At 75.5% G+C, this 19,250-nt stretch overlaps 9 non-coding genes across 9 annotated transcripts; 5 read left to right on the top strand and 4 right to left on the bottom strand.

The window, feature by feature from the left end:
* Positions 1 to 242: 242 nt before the first annotated feature.
* On the bottom strand, positions 243 to 314 carry TRNAE-CUC (transfer RNA glutamic acid (anticodon CUC)). The gene has a single exon. It is a non-coding gene; the product is annotated as a tRNA-Glu (tRNA).
* A 1,723-nt stretch (positions 315 to 2,037) lies between these two features.
* On the top strand, positions 2,038 to 2,120 carry TRNAL-CAG (transfer RNA leucine (anticodon CAG)). The gene has a single exon. It is a non-coding gene; the product is annotated as a tRNA-Leu (tRNA).
* Positions 2,121 to 3,912: 1,792 nt separating this feature from the next.
* On the top strand, positions 3,913 to 3,983 carry TRNAG-GCC (transfer RNA glycine (anticodon GCC)). Its single transcript has one exon. It is a non-coding gene; the product is annotated as a tRNA-Gly (tRNA).
* A 2,972-nt stretch (positions 3,984 to 6,955) lies between these two features.
* On the bottom strand, positions 6,956 to 7,027 carry TRNAE-CUC (transfer RNA glutamic acid (anticodon CUC)). Its single transcript has one exon. It is a non-coding gene; the product is annotated as a tRNA-Glu (tRNA).
* Positions 7,028 to 8,749: 1,722 nt separating this feature from the next.
* Positions 8,750 to 8,832, top strand: TRNAL-CAG (transfer RNA leucine (anticodon CAG)). The gene has a single exon. It is a non-coding gene; the product is annotated as a tRNA-Leu (tRNA).
* Positions 8,833 to 10,635: 1,803 nt separating this feature from the next.
* On the top strand, positions 10,636 to 10,706 carry TRNAG-GCC (transfer RNA glycine (anticodon GCC)). The gene has a single exon. It is a non-coding gene; the product is annotated as a tRNA-Gly (tRNA).
* A 2,968-nt stretch (positions 10,707 to 13,674) lies between these two features.
* Positions 13,675 to 13,746, bottom strand: TRNAE-CUC (transfer RNA glutamic acid (anticodon CUC)). Its single transcript has one exon. It is a non-coding gene; the product is annotated as a tRNA-Glu (tRNA).
* Positions 13,747 to 14,869: 1,123 nt separating this feature from the next.
* On the bottom strand, positions 14,870 to 14,941 carry TRNAD-GUC (transfer RNA aspartic acid (anticodon GUC)). Its single transcript has one exon. It is a non-coding gene; the product is annotated as a tRNA-Asp (tRNA).
* Positions 14,942 to 17,360: 2,419 nt separating this feature from the next.
* Positions 17,361 to 17,431, top strand: TRNAG-GCC (transfer RNA glycine (anticodon GCC)). Its single transcript has one exon. It is a non-coding gene; the product is annotated as a tRNA-Gly (tRNA).
* The last annotated feature ends 1,819 nt before the right edge of the window (positions 17,432 to 19,250 follow it).

The following is a 19,250-nucleotide window of genomic DNA, read 5'->3' as shown; positions in this document are numbered from 1 at the left end:
GAGCGGGGGCCGAAAGGTCTGCCGTTGGCAGGGGTGGAGGGGGCGTGGCAGGGTCAGGGCTGGACGTGGCGGGTGGCCTTGTCGGGAGGCCGAGGCCAGGGGGCGAGGGGCGAAGCGAGCGAGCTCCGGCGCGGGCTAAAAGTGTGCGTGGTGGGGGGAGGGGTCGCGGCCGCCCGCGCCGCGCCGGGGAGGCGGAGGTCGGGCGGCCGGCAGGCGGGCAGGCGGAGAGGAAGAAGAAAGGCTTCCCTGACCGGGAATCGAACCCGGGCCGCGGCGGTGAGAGCGCCGAATCCTAACCACTAGACCACCAGGGAGCGTCGGGCTTCGCGCCTCGCCTGCGCCTCCTGGACCCGGGGCCCGCAGCCCGCCCGCTCGCCGCTCCCTCGCCGCCGGGGCCCCCTGCCTTGCGCAGGCCAGCCGCCCGCCGCCCCGGCCCAGGCACGCGCCCTCGCCGGCTTCCTGCTCGCCGCGCCCTCAAAACGCTGCGCGCGCACACACGCACACACACACACACACACACACACACACACACGCACAGCCGCACGCCCGCCGCCCGCCGCCCGCCTCCGGGGCGGGAGGGCCCCGCAGCTCGGCAAAAGGTCGGCCCGCTGCGTTGGCCGGGAATCGAACCCGGGTCAACTGCTTGGAAGGCAGCTATGCTCACCACTATACCACCAACGCCGCACAGCCCGGCCTGCCCCGAGACGCCGGCCCGGGGCTCGCGCCACAGCAGTCCGGCCGCCGCCGCCGCCGCCGCCGCCGCCGCCGCCTGGCGCAGCCCTGCTCCGACGCCCCGCCCGCCCGCAGCGCGGCGCTGCCACCGGCGCCACCAACCGCCGCCCCGCGCCAGCGCCAGCGCCGCGCCCGACGCGGCAGCCCTCGTCCGCCGGGACGGACCGCCTCTGGGGGGCGCCCTCGCTGCCGCGCCACCAAGCGACCGCCATTCCCACGCCGACCGCCCCGCCAAAGCCCCGGCCGGGCGCCCGCCCTCCACCGTCCGGCTCGCCCCAGCCCCTCTCCACAGGCTGCTCGGCGAGGCAGCTGCGCGCACCGAGAGAGGACCCACCCGCCGCCCGTCCCGGCAGCTGTGCAGCTGTGCAGCGCGCGTCGCGCGTCGCGTCGCGTCGCAGGGAGCCCCGTGCGCCAGCCGCTGGGGGCGGGCCGCTCGTCGGGCGCTGCGGGGAGCAGAGGAAGCCTTGGCTCGGCCGTGCCGAACGACCGCCGCCCGACGGCGAGGGGGCCTCGGGGAGGGGTCCCCGTGGGCAGGCCGGGCACGGGTTGGCGGCCTGCGCCTGGCTGGAGGGCGGGGCAGGGCGAAGAAGCGCCCTCGGGGGCTGGAGGGCGGGGCGCGGCAGGGCGAAGAAGGGCCCTCGGGGGCAAGCGGCCGGACGCAGAGCGGCGCCAGCCACCAAAAAGGGACGTCTTGCCTCCCCGTCGGGGAATCGAACCCCGGTCTCCCGCGTGACAGGCGGGGATACTCACCACTATACTAACGAGGACGGCGGCGGCCGCCCCGGCGCCCGACCGCTCTCCGGCTGCCTGCCGACGCCGACCCCCGCCCTCGAGGCCCTGCCCGCCACCGGTGCCCGGCACGTGTGCCCCATCCGACCCGACAGCCAAACGACCGCGTCATCCAGCAAAGCGGCCCGCGGCCCGCACACGACCCCGACCGCGCGCCCGGCCCTGGCGGCGGCGGCGACGGCGGCTGGAAATGCCGAGTCTGCGCCGCCTCTTGCCTCCCGTGCGGAGATCGCGCCGCGAGGAAGAGGCCCTCTCGAGAGGGCCAGCGAGGCGGCGAGGAGAAGGGGGGCGCGCGCCGGGCCGCGGCCTTGTCCCGGCCGGCGCCCGGGGTGGGCGACGGGGCGGCGGCGGCGGTGGAGCCGGGCGAGTCCGCTGGCCTTGCTCCCCGTCGGCCGGCGCGCGCGTCCCGTCCGTGGCGCGCCCACAAAGACGCCCGCCAGGCGCCGCGGGCGGCCAAGGGCCCCGCCGGCCGCGTCGGCTCCCAGCCAGGCGAGCGGCCACGCGCCCAGGCCCGCCGTCAGGATGGCCGAGCGGTCTAAGGCGCTGCGTTCAGGTCGCAGTCTCCCCTGGAGGCGTGGGTTCGAATCCCACTCCTGACACGCCGACCTTTTGGCCCGCCCAACCAACGCCCGCCTACCCGGGCCTCCCGCACACCCGAGCGCCGCCCTTGGCCGCCTTCCTGGCCGGCCCGGGCTGGCGCTCCGGCCTGTGGCCGCCGCGCCAAACTCCAGGCCCCTACACGCACGCCTCTCCACCCCACCCGCTTCTCACGCCCGCCGCTGCGCGGGCCTGGCGCACTCAGCCCAGGAGGCTGCCCCAGCGCCTCGAACCCACTGGCAACCGGCCTTCCCGACACAGCGCGCGCGCCCCCGCCCACTCACTCACACACCCTTCCCACCGGACCCCACACGCGGGGGCTTCAGGACTTCGCGCCCCATCGTTCCTCGCCTGCTCTCCCCTTCCCCCTCCGCACACGAGCCCCCCCATTAGGGGGGTTGTGTAGCCCTCCCTCCCACTCGCGCTCCCACTCCCACTCCCACTCCCCCTCCCCCACCCCACCCCACCCCACCCCACCCGACCCTGCGTGAGCAAAGCCCTCCACGGGTCACCCTCCGACTTCTGCCTGGCGCACAGCGCCTCGCTCTTGGAGCGCCACGCCTGCGCAACGGGCGGCACACCGTCCAACACGCTGTCCTTTCCCACAGCCCCCGGCCGCCCGGCCCGCCCATCCTCTCCACACCCTGCTCAGGTCGCCGTCCCCATCTCGGTGGCCTGTGGTGCCCACCACGACTTTTCACCTCGGGGCCTCGCCCGGGCCACACATGCCTGCCTCCCGGGCCCCACGCAGCCCGGCCTTCTGCTCGCCAGCCCACCACAGCGCCCTCCCTGCACGGGGCCTGCCTGGCACGCGGGCCCAACCCGGCAAGCTGGCTCCGGGGAGCAGCGAGCCGAAGCCCTGGATCCCCGTCGCCCACACGCCACGTCGGGCCCACGGCCGGGGCCAAGCCCCGTCTGCACGCGCGAAGGCGCCTCGGGGGCCCAAACCCACGACGACACGACGGCGCGCCTCCTCCGCGGGCGGCCCGCCGGCCGGCAGCCACTCTGCCAAAGCGCGCCCGCCATCCAAGACCGCGCTCCTGCCTCGCCACCAACGCACCCCGGAGCCGGACCCTTGCGGGCGAGCCGTCGGCCAGAGCGCAGGCGCCAGGCTCAGGCCCCTCGGGTCTCTTGGCCTGAGCGCCGCTCAGCGGCGGGCGGCCGAGGCGGCGCTCCCCAGCCTGCGGCTCCCACGGCCGCCCCCACGCCACGGCCCTCCCGCCCAGCCCAGCCCTGCCCAGCCCTGCCCAGCCCTGCCCTGCCCTGCCCTGCCCTGCCCTGCCCTGCTCTCGTCCGGCAGGCCGCGCCGTTGGCGCCCGCGCACGGCCACGCGCCCAGCGCACCCGCGGGGAAGCCCGCCGCCCAGGGGACTTGGGCACGGGCCCGTGGGTCGTCGAAGGGAACGTCGCCCGCCACAGATCGCCGCCCCTCGTTGGCACTCGAGCGCGGGCCAGGCTGGGCGCGGCTCCTGGCTTCCTCCGGCGACGCCGGCAGGGTCGCGGCGGCCCTGGGCCGGACACAAGGCGCGGGATGGGCCGAGGCCGCCCCGCTCTGTCGCGGCTCCTCCGCGCCTCGGCGCACAGGTGCCACCGCGCCTCCGGGTCTCCCTGCTCCGCACCCCCCTCCTACCGCGCCCGCCCCCGAGCGCCCTCCAGGGCCCCGCAGCCTCTCTTCCAGCTGCCCCGTCCGCCGACTGGCTCGGATGGAGGAGATGGCCCCGCAGGGCCGTGACCAGTGTCGGGCGGCTGGTGGCGAGCGCCGCTGGGGCGGCGCCTGGTGGCGCCGGCCACCGGTGCATGGGTGGTTCAGTGGTAGAATTCTCGCCTGCCACGCGGGAGGCCCGGGTTCGATTCCCGGCCCATGCAGCACCCCGTCCCCTTTTGGTCCCGCGGCCCCGACGTCCAGCTTAGGCTGCCTCTCTCCTGCGCTCGAGGCCGCCCCCACACACCAACACCTTCCGCCCGCCCCGGGCCCTCGCTCTCGCCCTGGAGACAAAAGTCCCCCCCCCCTCCGCCCCCAAACACGCACCCCGGGAACCAAACGCCCGCCCCCCAAACCCCCGTGCCCTGACACATTCACGGCCCAGCCACTCTCGTGCCCGCGCACCTTCCTTCCTTGTCCCTCTTCTTTTCCTTCCCGTGACCCCGCTCGAGTCACGCGTTTCCCTTCGAGGGACACTCTCCCGCAGCACACGCGGGCCCATGCACGCCCCACCTCCTCACGCTCCGCCACCTTTCCCCGCTCTCTGGCTCGCTCTGACCCCGGCCGGCAAGTTACGCGGCGTTGGCACTGCCGGCAGGAAGGAACGTGCCGCTCCTACGGGTGACCCACCGCCTTCTCCCGGAGGGTCCCCGTGTCCTGATGGCGCGCCCTCGAGTCTTTCCAAAGAGTTCCGCGAGATCGTCACCATGCACGCCCGCCGTGTGTTCACCTGATCCCGCTCGGCCGCCATCGGTTGCCAACGCTCGCCGGGCCCTCCACCACCGAAACCACCTGCGCCGCCACTGCCACCCAGTCCACCCACCCCGCCCCTCCCCCCCTTCCCCCGGCGCCAGCACCAAGTCCACCACGCGTCAGCACCGGCACCACGACGAATCCTCGCCGCCACCCCCGCCCCCAGGACGCCCCGAGGACACTGCCAAGCCCGCCGCCGCCACCCCAGCCTGCAAGCCCCAAGCCGCACCCCAGCCCCAACCCCTCCACCTCCACCCTCCCCACCCCCCTACTGCTCCAACACCCCGACGCCTGTCAGGCCCCTCCTCCCCGCGCCCCCACTTTCCAAATCCTTCCCGGCCGGGGATCCTCCGTTCCGTTGGTCCCTTTGGCCTCTTCTCAACTCAACCCCCAACGCACACCCGAGACGCGACTCTCTGTCCCCAGGACAGGTCGTTTCTGTCTCTGGGGCAGGGGCATTCCCCGCCCTTGCCCGCTCCCCACCCCTCCTCTCACCCTACTCCTTAGCCTCACCACCTCGCAGCGCAGCACAGCCAGTCTCGCCCGCCGGCGTCCTCTCCCACCGCAGGGGCTTCCGTCTTCCTCGCACCGGAGCCCACTGCCCCTGCTTGCCACCCGCCGCTCCTTACGGCCTCCAGGCCCCCCCGCCCCACCATCCGCCAACAACCCCGCGGACCCTGTGGTCCTCTCTCGCACGACCCGCCCCGAGGACTCGCTTCCCCCGGCCCTGTCCCCCCTCCCCCGCTCAGGCCCCTCGTCCCCACCCCAACCCTAGATCTCACCCGCCGCCACCCGTGCCGGCCAAGGGGCCTGGCCGCCCGGAGCCCCTGCCTGAGCGGCCCGTTCCCGCAAGCCCCGCACCTCCTCCGGGCCCGCGGCGCTCCGCTCGCACACCCGGGACTCCTCCTCACGCCACCCACCGCGCGGCTCACCGCCGTGCCCTCTTCCTGGGGTCACTTGGCCCTGTGCCCTGACCCGCGTGGGGGGCCACCCACCGGGACCGACGCCTCCATCCCGCACCGTCTCCCGCCCCCGCACGCGCACGCCCAGCACCCCGGCCGGGCCCGTGGGGGAGCTTCCCGCGCTCACGGGGCGCACCCCTATGCCCACCGGGGGCGCCTTGGCACAGGGGAGAACGGCTCCGTCAAAGTCCAGCGTGGGGCCCGCGGCAGCTTCCTGCCGCTCATCGGCTCGGCCCTCCCCTCTGCCTCGGCCGGAACCGGTCCCTGGACAGATACTCAGCTCCGCTGGCTCACGGCGGCGCGCCCGTCGTGGCGGCAAGGGGCCGGAGAGCTGCCATCTCCTTTGGGGAGCAGCCGCAGGAGAAGATGGATGCGGGGCTGGAGAGAGGGATGGCGTGGGTGGACGCCGAGGCGGGAAGGGGAACGCCGTCCAAAGTCCCAGCTCGGTGGGGGGAGGGGCGTGGGGGAGGCAAGAGTTCCGGGGAACGCCCCGGCCACTTGGCCATAGGACGCGGAGCGTCGCTGAGGCCACTGGAAGAAAACGCTGGCCACCCCCGCCACCCGTCCGCCCCCAGCCCCTCCCCACCTGCTTGCCCGTGGCGTTTTCCGGAACGGCCTCCTGTAGCTCCCTGCTCTGTCTCCTCCGCGGCGGGCTGGTCTCGCTAGCCCGACGGACGGACGGGTCGAGGGTCACTGGCCCATCTCCGCCTCTCGGGCGCCGCGGCCGGGCCCTCGGCTCCCACGCCCGCGCGAGACCCAGACGCCCCTGGCGCCCAATCGCCGGGCCCCCGGGACACGCAGCGGGCCCAGGACCCGGCAGGCGGCGGCGGGAAAGCTGCCGGCGCCTTGGCTGGCGCGAGGGGCGAGGCCAGGGACCACAGGTCTCGGCAGGTGGCCCGACCGGTCCAGGGAGACCCCTGCCCCCTCCCGCCCGCACCCCCAGCCCCAGCCCCCACCGGCGGCCCCACCTCGGGAGGGACCAAGGGGCGGCTTGGGGGCCGCGAAACTGTCGCGGCCGAAGCCAGGCTGCGGGAGAGTCGAAGCGCGTGCGGGGGCCGGCGGGGGGCTGTGCGCCCGCGGCCACGGCGGGAGAGAGGCGGCCCCAGCCACCGAGGAAGAGGGGAAGCGAGGCGAGCGTCCGAGGAGGAGGAGGAGGAGGAGGGGAGACGCCCAGGGGGCGAGCGGGGGCCGAAAGGTCTGCCGTTGGCAGGGGTGGAGGGGGCGTGGCAGGGTCAGGGCTGGACGTGGCGGGTGGCCTTGTCGGGAGGCCGAGGCCAGGGGGCGAGGGGCGAAGCGAGCGAGCTCCGGCGCGGGCTAAAAGTGTGCGTGGTGGGGGGAGGGGTCGCGGCCGCCCGCGCCGCGCCGGGGAGGCGGAGGTCGGGCGGCCGGCAGGCGGGCAGGCGGAGAGGAAGAAGAAAGGCTTCCCTGACCGGGAATCGAACCCGGGCCGCGGCGGTGAGAGCGCCGAATCCTAACCACTAGACCACCAGGGAGCGTCGGGCTTCGCGCCTCGCCTGCGCCTCCTGGACCCGGGGCCCGCAGCCCGCCCGCTCGCCGCTCCCTCGCCGCCGGGGCCCCCTGCCTTGCGCAGGCCAGCCGCCCGCCGCCCCGGCCCAGGCACGCGCCCTCGCCGGCTTCCTGCTCGCCGCGCCCTCAAAACGCTGCGCGCGCACACACGCACACACACACACGCACACACACACACACGCACAGCCGCACGCCCGCCGCCCGCCGCCCGCCTCCGGGGCGGGAGGGCCCCGCAGCTCGGCAAAAGGTCGGCCCGCTGCGTTGGCCGGGAATCGAACCCGGGTCAACTGCTTGGAAGGCAGCTATGCTCACCACTATACCACCAACGCCGCACAGCCCGGCCTGCCCCGAGACGCCGGCCCGGGGCTCGCGCCACAGCAGTCCGGCCGCCGCCGCCGCCGCCGCCGCCGCCGCCGCCGCCTGGCGCAGCCCTGCTCCGACGCCCCGCCCGCCCGCAGCGCGGCGCTGCCACCGGCGCCACCAACCGCCGCCCCGCGCCAGCGCCAGCGCCGCGCCCGACGCGGCAGCCCTCGTCCGCCGGGACGGACCGCCTCTGGGGGGCGCCCTCGCTGCCGCGCCACCAAGCGACCGCCATTCCCACGCCGACCGCCCCGCCAAAGCCCCGGCCGGGCGCCCGCCCTCCACCGTCCGGCTCGCCCCAGCCCCTCTCCACAGGCTGCTCGGCGAGGCAGCTGCGCGCACCGAGAGAGGACCCACCCGCCGCCCGTCCCGGCAGCTGTGCAGCTGTGCAGCGCGCGTCGCGCGTCGCGTCGCGTCGCAGGGAGCCCCGTGCGCCAGCCGCTGGGGGCGGGCCGCTCGTCGGGCGCTGCGGGGAGCAGAGGAAGCCTTGGCTCGGCCGTGCCGAACGACCGCCGCCCGACGGCGAGGGGGCCTCGGGGAGGGGTCCCCGTGGGCAGGCCGGGCACGGGTTGGCGGCCTGCGCCTGGCTGGAGGGCGGGGCAGGGCGAAGAAGCGCCCTCGGGGGCTGGAGGGCGGGGCGCGGCAGGGCGAAGAAGGGCCCTCGGGGGCAAGCGGCCGGACGCAGAGCGGCGCCAGCCACCAAAAAGGGACGTCTTGCCTCCCCGTCGGGGAATCGAACCCCGGTCTCCCGCGTGACAGGCGGGGATACTCACCACTATACTAACGAGGACGGCGGCGGCCGCCCCGGCGCCCGACCGCTCTCCGGCTGCCTGCCGACGCCGACCCCCGCCCTCGAGGCCCTGCCCGCCACCGGTGCCCGGCACGTGTGCCCCATCCGACCCGACAGCCAAACGACCGCGTCATCCAGCAAAGCGGCCCGCGGCCCGCACACGACCCCGACCGCGCGCCCGGCCCTGGCGGCGGCGGCGACGGCGGCTGGAAATGCCGAGTCTGCGCCGCCTCTTGCCTCCCGTGCGGAGATCGCGCCGCGAGGAAGAGGCCCTCTCGAGAGGGCCAGCGAGGCGGCGAGGAGAAGGGGGGCGCGCGCCGGGCCGCGGCCTTGTCCCGGCCGGCGCCCGGGGTGGGCGACGGGGCGGCGGCGGCGGTGGAGCCGGGCGAGTCCGCTGGCCTTGCTCCCCGTCGGCCGGCGCGCGCGTCCCGTCCGTGGCGCGCCCACAAAGACGCCCGCCAGGCGCCGCGGGCGGCCAAGGGCCCCGCCGGCCGCGTCGGCTCCCAGCCAGGCGAGCGGCCACGCGCCCAGGCCCGCCGTCAGGATGGCCGAGCGGTCTAAGGCGCTGCGTTCAGGTCGCAGTCTCCCCTGGAGGCGTGGGTTCGAATCCCACTCCTGACACGCCGACCTTTTGGCCCGCCCAACCAACGCCCGCCTACCCGGGCCTCCCGCACACCCGAGCGCCGCCCTTGGCCGCCTTCCTGGCCGGCCCGGGCTGGCGCTCTGGCCTGTGGCCGCCGCGCCAAACTCCAGGCCCCTACACGCACGCCTCTCCACCCCACCCGCTTCTCACGCCCGCCGCTGCGCGGGCCTGGCGCACTCAGCCCAGGAGGCTGCCCCAGCGCCTCGAACCCACTGGCAACCGGCCTTCCCGACACAGCGCGCGCGCCCCCGCCCACTCACTCACACACCCTTCCCACCGGACCCCACACGCGGGGGCTTCAGGACTTCGCGCCCCATCGTTCCTCGCCTGCTCTCCCCTTCCCCCTCCGCACACGAGCCCCCCCATTAGGGGGGTTGTGTAGCCCTCCCTCCCACTCGCGCTCCCACTCCCACTCCCACTCCCCCTCCCCCACCCCACCCCACCCCACCCCACCCCACCCCACCCGACCCTGCGTGAGCAAAGCCCTCCACGGGTCACCCTCCGACTTCTGCCTGGCGCACAGCGCCTCGCTCTTGGAGCGCCACGCCTGCGCAACGGGCGGCACACCGTCCAACACGCTGTCCTTTCCCACAGCCCCCGGCCGCCCGGCCCGCCCATCCTCTCCACACCCTGCTCAGGTCGCCGTCCCCATCTCGGTGGCCTGTGGTGCCCACCACGACTTTTCACCTCGGGGCCTCGCCCGGGCCACACATGCCTGCCTCCCGGGCCCCACGCAGCCCGGCCTTCTGCTCGCCAGCCCACCACAGCACCCTCCCTGCACGGGGCCTGCCTGGCACGCGGGCCCAACCCGGCAAGCTGGCTCCGGGGAGCAGCGAGCCGAAGCCCTGGATCCCCGTCGCCCACCACGCCACGTCGGGCCCACGGCCGGGGCCAAGCCCCGTCTGCACGCGCGAAGGCGCCTCGGGGGCCCAAACCCACGACGACACGACGGCGCGCCTCCTCCGCGGGCGGCCCGCCGGCCGGCAGCCACTCTGCCAAAGCGCGCCCGCCATCCAAGACCGCGCTCCTGCCTCGCCACCAACGCACCCCGGAGCCGGACCCTTGCGGGCGAGCCGTCGGCCAGAGCGCAGGCGCCAGGCTCAGGCCCCTCGGGTCTCTTGGCCTGAGCGCCGCTCAGCGGCGGGCGGCCGAGGCGGCGCTCCCCAGCCTGCGGCTCCCACGGCCGCCCCCACGCCACGGCCCTCCCGCCCAGCCCAGCCCTGCCCAGCCCTGCCCAGCCCTGCCCTGCCCTGCCCTGCCCTGCCCTGCCCTGCTCTCGTCCGGCAGGCCGCGCCGTTGGCGCCCGCGCACGGCCACGCGCCCAGCGCACCCGCGGGGAAGCCCGCCGCCCAGGGGACTTGGGCACGGGCCCGTGGGTCGTCGAAGGGAACGTCGCCCGCCACAGATCGCCGCCCCTCGTTGGCACTCGAGCGCGGGCCAGGCTGGGCGCGGCTCCTGGCTTCCTCCGGCGACGCCGGCAGGGTCGCGGCGGCCCTGGGCCGGACACAAGGCGCGGGATGGGCCGAGGCCGCCCCGCTCTGTCGCGGCTCCTCCGCGCCTCGGCGCACAGGTGCCACCGCGCCTCCGGGTCTCCCTGCTCCGCACCCCCCTCCTACCGCGCCCGCCCCCGAGCGCCCTCCAGGGCCCCGCAGCCTCTCTTCCAGCTGCCCCGTCCGCCGACTGGCTCGGATGGAGGAGATGGCCCCGCAGGGCCGTGACCAGTGTCGGGCGGCTGGTGGCGAGCGCCGCTGGGGCGGCGCCTGGTGGCGCCGGCCACCGGTGCATGGGTGGTTCAGTGGTAGAATTCTCGCCTGCCACGCGGGAGGCCCGGGTTCGATTCCCGGCCCATGCAGCACCCCGTCCCCTTTTGGTCCCGCGGCCCCGACGTCCAGCTTAGGCTGCCTCTCTCCTGCGCTCGAGGCCGCCCCCACACACCAACACCTTCTGCCCGCCCCGGGCCCTCGCTCTCGCCCTGGAGACAAAAGTCCCCCCCCCTCCGCCCCCAAACACGCACCCCGGGAACCAAACGCCCGCCCCCCAAACCCCCGTGCCCTGACACATTCACGGCCCAGCCACTCTCGTGCCCGCGCACCTTCCTTCCTTGTCCTCTTCTTTTCCTTCCCGTGACCCCGCTCGAGTCACGCGTTTCCCTTCGAGGGACACTCTCCCGCAGCACACGCGGGCCCATGCACGCCCCACCTCCTCACGCTCCGCCACCTTTCCCCGCTCTCTGGCTCGCTCTGACCCCGGCCGGCAAGTTACGCGGCGTTGGCACTGCCGGCAGGAAGGAACGTGCCGCTCCTACGGGTGACCCACCGCCTTCTCCCGGAGGGTCCCCGTGTCCTGATGGCGCGCCCTCGAGTCTTTCCAAAGAGTTCCGCGAGATCGTCACCATGCACGCCCGCCGTGTGTTCACCTGATCCCGCTCGGCCGCCATCGGTTGCCAACGCTCGCCGGGCCCTCCACCACCGAAACCACCTGCGCCGCCACTGCCACCCAGTCCACCCACCCCGCCCCTCCCCCCCTTCCCCCGGCGCCAGCACCAAGTCCACCACGCGTCAGCACCGGCACCACGACGAATCCTCGCCGCCACCCCCCCCCCCCAGGACGCCCCGAGGACACTGCCAAGCCCGCCGCCGCCACCCCAGCCTGCAAGCCCCAAGCCGCACCCCAGCCCCAACCCCTCCACCTCCACCCTCCCCACCCCCCTACTGCTCCAACACCCCGACGCCTGTCAGGCCCCTCCTCCCCGCGCCCCCACTTTCCAAATCCTTCCCGGCCGGGGATCCTCCGTTCCGTTGGTCCCTTTGGCCTCTTCTCAACTCAACCCCCAACGCACACCCGAGACGCGACTCTCTGTCCCCAGGACAGGTCGTTTCTGTCTCTGGGGCAGGGGCATTCCCCGCCCTTGCCCGCTCCCCACCCCTCCTCTCACCCTACTCCTTAGCCTCACCACCTCGCAGCGCAGCACAGCCAGTCTCGCCCGCCGGCGTCCTCTCCCACCGCAGGGGCTTCCGTCTTCCTCGCACCGGAGCCCACTGCCCCTGCTTGCCACCCGCCGCTCCTTACGGCCTCCAGGCCCCCCCGCCCCACCATCCGCCAACAACCCCGCGGACCCTGTGGTCCTCTCTCGCACGACCCGCCCCGAGGACTCGCTTCCCCCGGCCCTGTCCCCCCTCCCCCGCTCAGGCCCCTCGTCCCCACCCCAACCCTAGATCTCACCCGCCGCCACCCGTGCCGGCCAAGGGGCCTGGCCGCCCGGAGCCCCTGCCTGAGCGGCCCGTTCCCGCAAGCCCCGCACCTCCTCCGGGCCCGCGGCGCTCCGCTCGCACACCCGGGACTCCTCCTCACGCCACCCACCGCGCGGCTCACCGCCGTGCCCTCTTCCTGGGGTCACTTGGCCTGTGCCCTGACCCGCGTGGGGGGCCACCCACCGGGACCGACGCCTCCATCCCGCACCGTCTCCCGCCCCCGCACGCGCACGCCCAGCACCCCGGCCGGGCCCGTGGGGGAGCTTCCCGCGCTCACGGGGCGCACCCCTATGCCCACCGGGGGCGCCTTGGCACAGGGGAGAACGGCTCCGTCAAAGTCCAGCGTGGGGCCCGCGGCAGCTTCCTGCCGCTCATCGGCTCGGCCCTCCCCTCTGCCTCGGCCGGAACCGGTCCCTGGACAGATACTCAGCTCCGCTGGCTCACGGCGGCGCGCCCGTCGTGGCGGCAAGGGGCCGGAGAGCTGCCATCTCCTTTGGGGAGCAGCCGCAGGAGAAGATGGATGCGGGGCTGGAGAGAGGGATGGCGTGGGTGGACGCCGAGGCGGGAAGGGGAACGCCGTCCAAAGTCCCAGCTCGGTGGGGGGAGGGGCGTGGGGGAGGCAAGAGTTCCGGGAACGCCCCGGCCACTTGGCCATAGGACGCGGAGCGTCGCTGAGGCCACTGGAAGAAAACGCTGGCCACCCCCGCCACCCGTCCGCCCCCAGCCCCTCCCCACCTGCTTGCCCGTGGCGTTTTCCGGAACGGCCTCCTGTAGCTCCCTGCTCTGTCTCCTCCGCGGCGGGCTGGTCTCGCTAGCCCGACGGACGGACGGGTCGAGGGTCACTGGCCCATCTCCGCCTCTCGGGCGCCGCGGCCGGGCCCTCGGCTCCCACGCCCGCGCGAGACCCAGACGCCCCTGGCGCCCAATCGCCGGGCCCCCGGGACACGCAGCGGGCCCAGGACCCGGCAGGCGGCGGCGGGAAAGCTGCCGGCGCCTTGGCTGGCGCGAGGGGCGAGGCCAGGGACCACAGGTCTCGGCAGGTGGCCCGACGGTCCAGGGAGACCCCTGCCCCCTCCCGCCCGCACCCCCAGCCCCAGCCCCCACCGGCGGCCCCACCTCGGGAGGGACCAAGGGGCGGCTTGGGGGCCGCGAAACTGTCGCGGCCGAAGCCAGGCTGCGGGAGAGTCGAAGCGCGTGCGGGGGCCGGCGGGGGGCTGTGCGCCCGCGGCCACGGCGGGAGAGAGGCGGCCCCAGCCACCGAGGAAGAGGGGAAGCGAGGCGAGCGTCCGAGGAGGAGGAGGAGGAGGAGGGGAGACGCCCAGGGGGCGAGCGGGGGCCGAAAGGTCTGCCGTTGGCAGGGGTGGAGGGGGCGTGGCAGGGTCAGGGCTGGACGTGGCGGGTGGCCTTGTCGGGAGGCCGAGGCCAGGGGGCGAGGGGCGAAGCGAGCGAGCTCCGGCGCGGGCTAAAAGTGTGCGTGGTGGGGGGAGGGGTCGCGGCCGCCCGCGCCGCGCCGGGGAGGCGGAGGTCGGGCGGCCGGCAGGCGGGCAGGCGGAGAGGAAGAAGAAAGGCTTCCCTGACCGGGAATCGAACCCGGGCCGCGGCGGTGAGAGCGCCGAATCCTAACCACTAGACCACCAGGGAGCGTCGGGCTTCGCGCCTCGCCTGCGCCTCCTGGACCCGGGGCCCGCAGCCCGCCCGCTCGCCGCTCCCTCGCCGCCGGGGCCCCCTGCCTTGCGCAGGCCAGCCGCCCGCCGCCCCGGCCCAGGCACGCGCCCTCGCCGGCTTCCTGCTCGCCGCGCCCTCAAAACGCTGCGCGCGCACACACGCACACACACACACGCACACACACACACACGCACAGCCGCACGCCCGCCGCCCGCCGCCCGCCTCCGGGGCGGGAGGGCCCCGCAGCTCGGCAAAAGGTCGGCCCGCTGCGTTGGCCGGGAATCGAACCCGGGTCAACTGCTTGGAAGGCAGCTATGCTCACCACTATACCACCAACGCCGCACAGCCCGGGCCTGCCCCGAGACGCCGGCCCGGGGCTCGCGCCACAGCAGTCCGGCCGCCGCCGCCGCCGCCGCCGCCAGCCGCCGCCGCCGCCGCCTGGCGCAGCCCTGCTCCGACGCCCCGCCCGCCCGCAGCGCGGCGCTGCCCACCTGCGCCACCAACCGCCGCCCCGCCCAGCGCCAGCGCCGCGCCCCGACGCGGCAGCCCTCGTCCGCCGGGACGGACCGCCTCTGGGGGGCGCCCTCGCTGCCGCGCCACCCAAGCGACCCGCCATTCCCACGCCGACCGCCCCGCCAAAGCCCCGGCCCGGGCGCCCGCCCTCCACCGTCCGGCTCGCCCCAGCCCCTCTCCACAGGCTGCTCGGCGAGGCAGCTGCGCGCACCGAGAGAGGACCCACCCGCCGCCCGTCCCGGCAGCTGTGCAGCTGTGCAGCGCGCGTCGCGCGTCGCGTCGCGTCGCAGGGAGCCCCGTGCGCCAGCGCTGGGGGCGGGCCGCTCGTCGGGCGCTGCGGGGAGCAGAGGAAGCCTTGGCTCGGCCGTGCCGAACGACCGCCGCCCGACGGCGAGGGGGCCTCGGGGAGGGGTCCCCGTGGGCAGGCCGGGCACGGGTTGGCGGCCTGCGCCTGGCTGGAGGGCGGGGCAGGGCGAAGAAGCGCCCTCGGGGGCTGGAGGGCGGGGCGCGGCAGGGCGAAGAAGGGCCCTCGGGGGCAAGCGGCCGGACGCAGAGCGGCGCCAGCCACCAAAAAGGGACGTCTTGCCTCCCCGTCGGGGAATCGAACCCCGGTCTCCCGCGTGACAGGCGGGGATACTCACCACTATACTAACGAGGACGGCGGCGGCCGCCCCCGGCGCCCGACCGCTCTCCGGCTGCCTGCCGACGCCGACCCCCGCCCTCGAGGCCCTGCCCGCCACCGGTGCCCCGGCACGTGTGCCCCATCCGACCCGACAGCCAAACGACCGCGTCATCCAGCAAAGCGGCCCGCGGCCCGCACACGACCCCGACCGCGCGCCCCGGCCCTGGCGGCGGCGGCGACGGCGGCTGGAAATGCCGAGTCTGCGCCGCCTCTTGCCTCCCGTGCGGAGATCGCGCCGCGAGGAAGAGGCCCTCTCGAGAGGGCCAGCGAGGCGGCGAGGAGAAGGGGGGCGCGCGCCGGGCCGCGGCCTTGGTCCGGCCGGCGCCCGGGGTGGGCGACGGGGGCGGCGGCGGCGGTGGAGCCGGGCGAGTCCGCTGGCCTTGCTCCCCGCTCGGCCGGCGCGCGCGTCCCGTCCGTGGCGCGCCACACAAGACGCCCGCCAGGCGCCGCGGGCGGCCAAGGGCCCCGCCGGCCGCGTCGGCTCCCAGCCAGGCGAGCGGCCACGCGCCCAGGCCCGCCGTCAGGATTGGCCGAGCGGTCTAAGGCGCTGCGTTCAGGTCGCAGTCTCCCCTGGAGGCGTGGGTTCGAATCCCACTCCTGACACGCCGACCTTTTGGCCCGCCCAACCAACGCCCGCCTACCCGGGCCTCCCGCACACCCGAGCGGCCGCCCTTGGCCGCCTTCCTGGCCGGCCCGGGCTGGCGCTCCGGCCTGTGGCCGCCGCGCCAAACTCCAGGCCCCTACACGCACGCCTCTCCACCCCACCCGCTTCTCACGCCCGCCGCTGCGCGGGCCTGGCGCACTCAGCCCAGGGAGGCTTGCCCAGCGCCTCGAACCCACTGGCAACGGCCTTACCCGACACAGCGCGCGCGCCCCCGCCCACTCACTCACACACCCTTCCCACCGGACCCCACACGCGGGGGCTTCAGGACTTCGCGCCCCATCGTTCCTCGCCTGCTCTCCCCTTCCCCCTCCGCACACGAGCCCCCCCATTAGGGGGGTTGTGTAGCCCTCCCCCACACTCGCGCTCCCCACTCCCACTCCCACTCCCCCTCCCCACCCCACCCCACCCCACCCACCCGACCCTGCGTGAGCAAAGCCTCCACGGGTCACCCTCCGACTTCTGCCTGGCGCACAGCGCCTCGCTCTTGGAGCGCCACGCCTGCGCAACGGGCGGCACACCGTCCAACACGCTGTCCTTTCCCACAGCCCCCGGCCGCCCGGCCCGCCATCCTCTCCACACCCTGCTCAGGTCGCCGTCCCCATCTCGGTGGCCTGTGGTGCCCACCACGACTTTTCACCTCGGGCCTCGCCCGGGACCACACATGCCTGCCTCCCGGGCCCCACGCAGCCCGGCCTTCTGCTCGCCAGCCACCACAGCGCCCTCCCTGCACGGGGCCTGCCTGGCACGCGGGCCCACCCGCAAGCTGGCTCCGGGGAGCAGCGAGCCGAAGCCCTGGATCCCCGTCGCCCACACGCCACGTCGGGCCCACGGCCGGGGCCAAGCCCCGTCTGCACGCGCGAAGGCGCCTCGGGGGGCCCAAACCCACGACGACACGACGGCGCGCCTCCTCCGCGGGCGGCCCGCCGGCCGGCAGCCACTCTGCCAAAGCGCGCCCGCCATCCAAGACCGCGCTCCTGCCTCGCCACCAACGCCCCCGGAGCCGGACCCTTGCGGGCGAGCCGTCGGCCAGAGCGCAGGCGCCAGGCTCAGGCCCCTCGGGTCTCTTGGCCTGAGCGCCGCTCAGCGGCGGGCGGCCGAGGCGGCGCTCCCAGCCTGCGGCTCCCACGGCCGGCCCCCACGCCACGGCCCCTCCCGCCCAGCCCAGCCCTGCCCAGCCCTGCCCAGCCCTGCCCTGCCCTGCCCTGCCCTGCCCTGCCCTGCTCTCGTCCGGCAGGCCGCGCCGTTGGCGCCCGCGCACGGCCACGCGCCCAGCGCCACCCGCGGGGAAGCCCGCCGCCCAGGGGACTTGGGCACGGGCCCGTGGGTCGTCGAAGGGAACGTCGCCCGCACACAGATCGCCGCCCCTCGTTGGCACTCGAGCGCGGGCCAGGCTGGGCGCGGCTCCTGGCTTCCTCCGGCGACGCCCGGCAGGGTCGCGGCGGCCCTGGGCCGGACACAAGGCGCGGGATGGGCCGAGGCCGCCCCGCTCTGTCGCGGCTCCTCCGCGCCTCGGCGCACAGGTGCCACCGCGCCTCCGGGTCTCCCTGCTCCGCACCCCCCTCCTACCGCGCCCGCCCCCGAGCGCCCTCCAGGGCCCCGCAGCCTCTCTTCCAGCTGCCCGTCCGCCGACTGGCTCGGATGGAGGAGATGGCCCCGCAGGGCCGTGACCAGTGTCGGGCGGCTGGTGGCGAGCGCCGCTGGGGCGGCGCCTAGGTGGCGCCGGCCACCGGTGCATGGGTGGTTCAGTGGTAGAATTCTCGCCTGCCACGCGGGAGGCCCGGGTTCGATTCCCGGCCCATGCAGCACCCCGTCCCCTTTTGGGTCCCGCGGCCCCGACGTCCAGCTTAGGCTGCCTCTCTCCTGCGCTCGAGCCGCCCCCACACACCAACACCTTCCGCCCGCCCCGGCCCCTCGCTCTCGCCCTGGAGACAAAAGTCCCCCCCCCCTCCGCCCCCAAACACGCACCCCGGGAACCAAACGCCCGCCCCCAAACCCCCGTGCCCTGACACATTCACGGGCCCAGCCACTCTCGTGCCCGCGCACCTTCCTTCCTTGTCCCTCTTCTTTTCCTTCCCGTGACCCCGCTCGAGTCACGCGTTTCCCTTCGAGGGACACTCTCCCGCAGCACACGCGGCCCATGCACGCCCACCTCCTCAACGCTCCGCCACCTTTCCCCGCTCTCTGGCTCGCTCTGACCCCGGCCGGCAAGTTACGCGCGTTGGCACTGCCGGCAGGAAGGAACGTGCCGCTCCTACGGGTGACCCACCGCCTTCTCCCGGAGGGTCCCCGTGTCCTGATGGCGCGCCCTCGAGTCTTTCCAAAGAGTTCCGCGAGATCGTCACCATGCCCGCCCGGCCGTGTGTTCACCTGATCCCGCTCAGGCCGCCATCGGTTGCCAACGCTCGCCGGGCCCTCCACCACCGAAACCACCTGCGCCGCCACTGCCACCAGTCCACCCACCCCGCCCCTCCCCCCCTTCCCCCGCGCCAGCACCAAGTCCACCACGCGTCAGCACCGGCACCACGACGAATCCTCGCCGCCACCCCCGCCCCCAGGACGCCCCGAGGACACTGCCCAAGCCCGCCGCCGCCACCCCAGCCTGCAAGCCCCCAAGCCGCACCCCAGCCCCAACCCCTCCACCCTCCACCCTCCCCACCCCCCTACTGCTCCAACACCCCGACGCCTGTCAGGCCCCTCCTCCCCGCGCCCCCACTTTCCAAATCCTTCCCGGCCGGGGATCCTCCGTTCCGTTGGTCCCTTGGCCTCTTCTCAACTCAACCCCCAACGCACACCCGAGACGCGACTCTCTGTCCCCAGGACAGGTCGTTTCTGTCTCTGGGGCAGGGGCATTCCCCGCCCTTGCCCGCTCCCCACCCCTCCTCTCACCCTACTCCTTAGCCTCACCACCTCGCAGCGCAGCACAGCCAGTCTCGCCCGCCGGCGTCCTCTCCCACCGCAGGGGCTTACCGTCTTCCTCGCACCGGAGCCCACTGCCCCTGCTTGCCAACCGCCGCTCCTTACGCCTCCAGGCCCCCCCGCCCCACCATCCGCCAACAACCCCGCGGACCCCTGTGGTCCTCTCTCGCACGACCCGCCCCGAGGACTCGCTTCCCCCGGCCCTGTCCCCCCTCCCCCGCTCAGGCCCCTCGTCCCCACCCCAACCCTAGATCTCACCCGCCGCCACCCGTGCCGGCCAAGGGCCTGCCGCCCGGAGCCCCTGCCTGAGCGGCCCGTTCCCAGCAAGCCCCGCACCTCCTCCGGGCCCGCGGCGCTCCGCTCGCACAACACCCGGGACTCCCTCCTCACGCCACCCACCGCGCGGCTCACCGCCGTGCCCTCTTCCTGGGGTCACTTGGCCCTGTGCCCTGACCGCGTGGGGGCCACCCACCGGGACCGACGCCTCCATCCCGCACCGTCTCCCGCCCCCCGCACCGCGCACGCCAGCACCCCGGCCGGGCCCGTGGGGGAGCTTCCCGCGCTCACGGGGCGCACCCCTATGCCCACCGGGGGCGCCTTGGCACAGGGGAGAACGGCTCCGTCAAAGTCCAGCGTGGGGCCCGCGGCAGCTTCCTGCCGCTCATCGGCTCGGCCCTCCCCTCTGCCTCGGCCGGAACCGGTCCC

This window comes from Equus asinus, unplaced genomic scaffold (assembly GCF_041296235.1).
Source record: "Equus asinus isolate D_3611 breed Donkey unplaced genomic scaffold, EquAss-T2T_v2 contig_66, whole genome shotgun sequence".
In the NCBI taxonomy this organism is placed as follows: Eukaryota; Metazoa; Chordata; class Mammalia; order Perissodactyla; family Equidae; genus Equus; species Equus asinus.
This window is presented reverse-complemented; position numbering and strand designations above follow the sequence as displayed.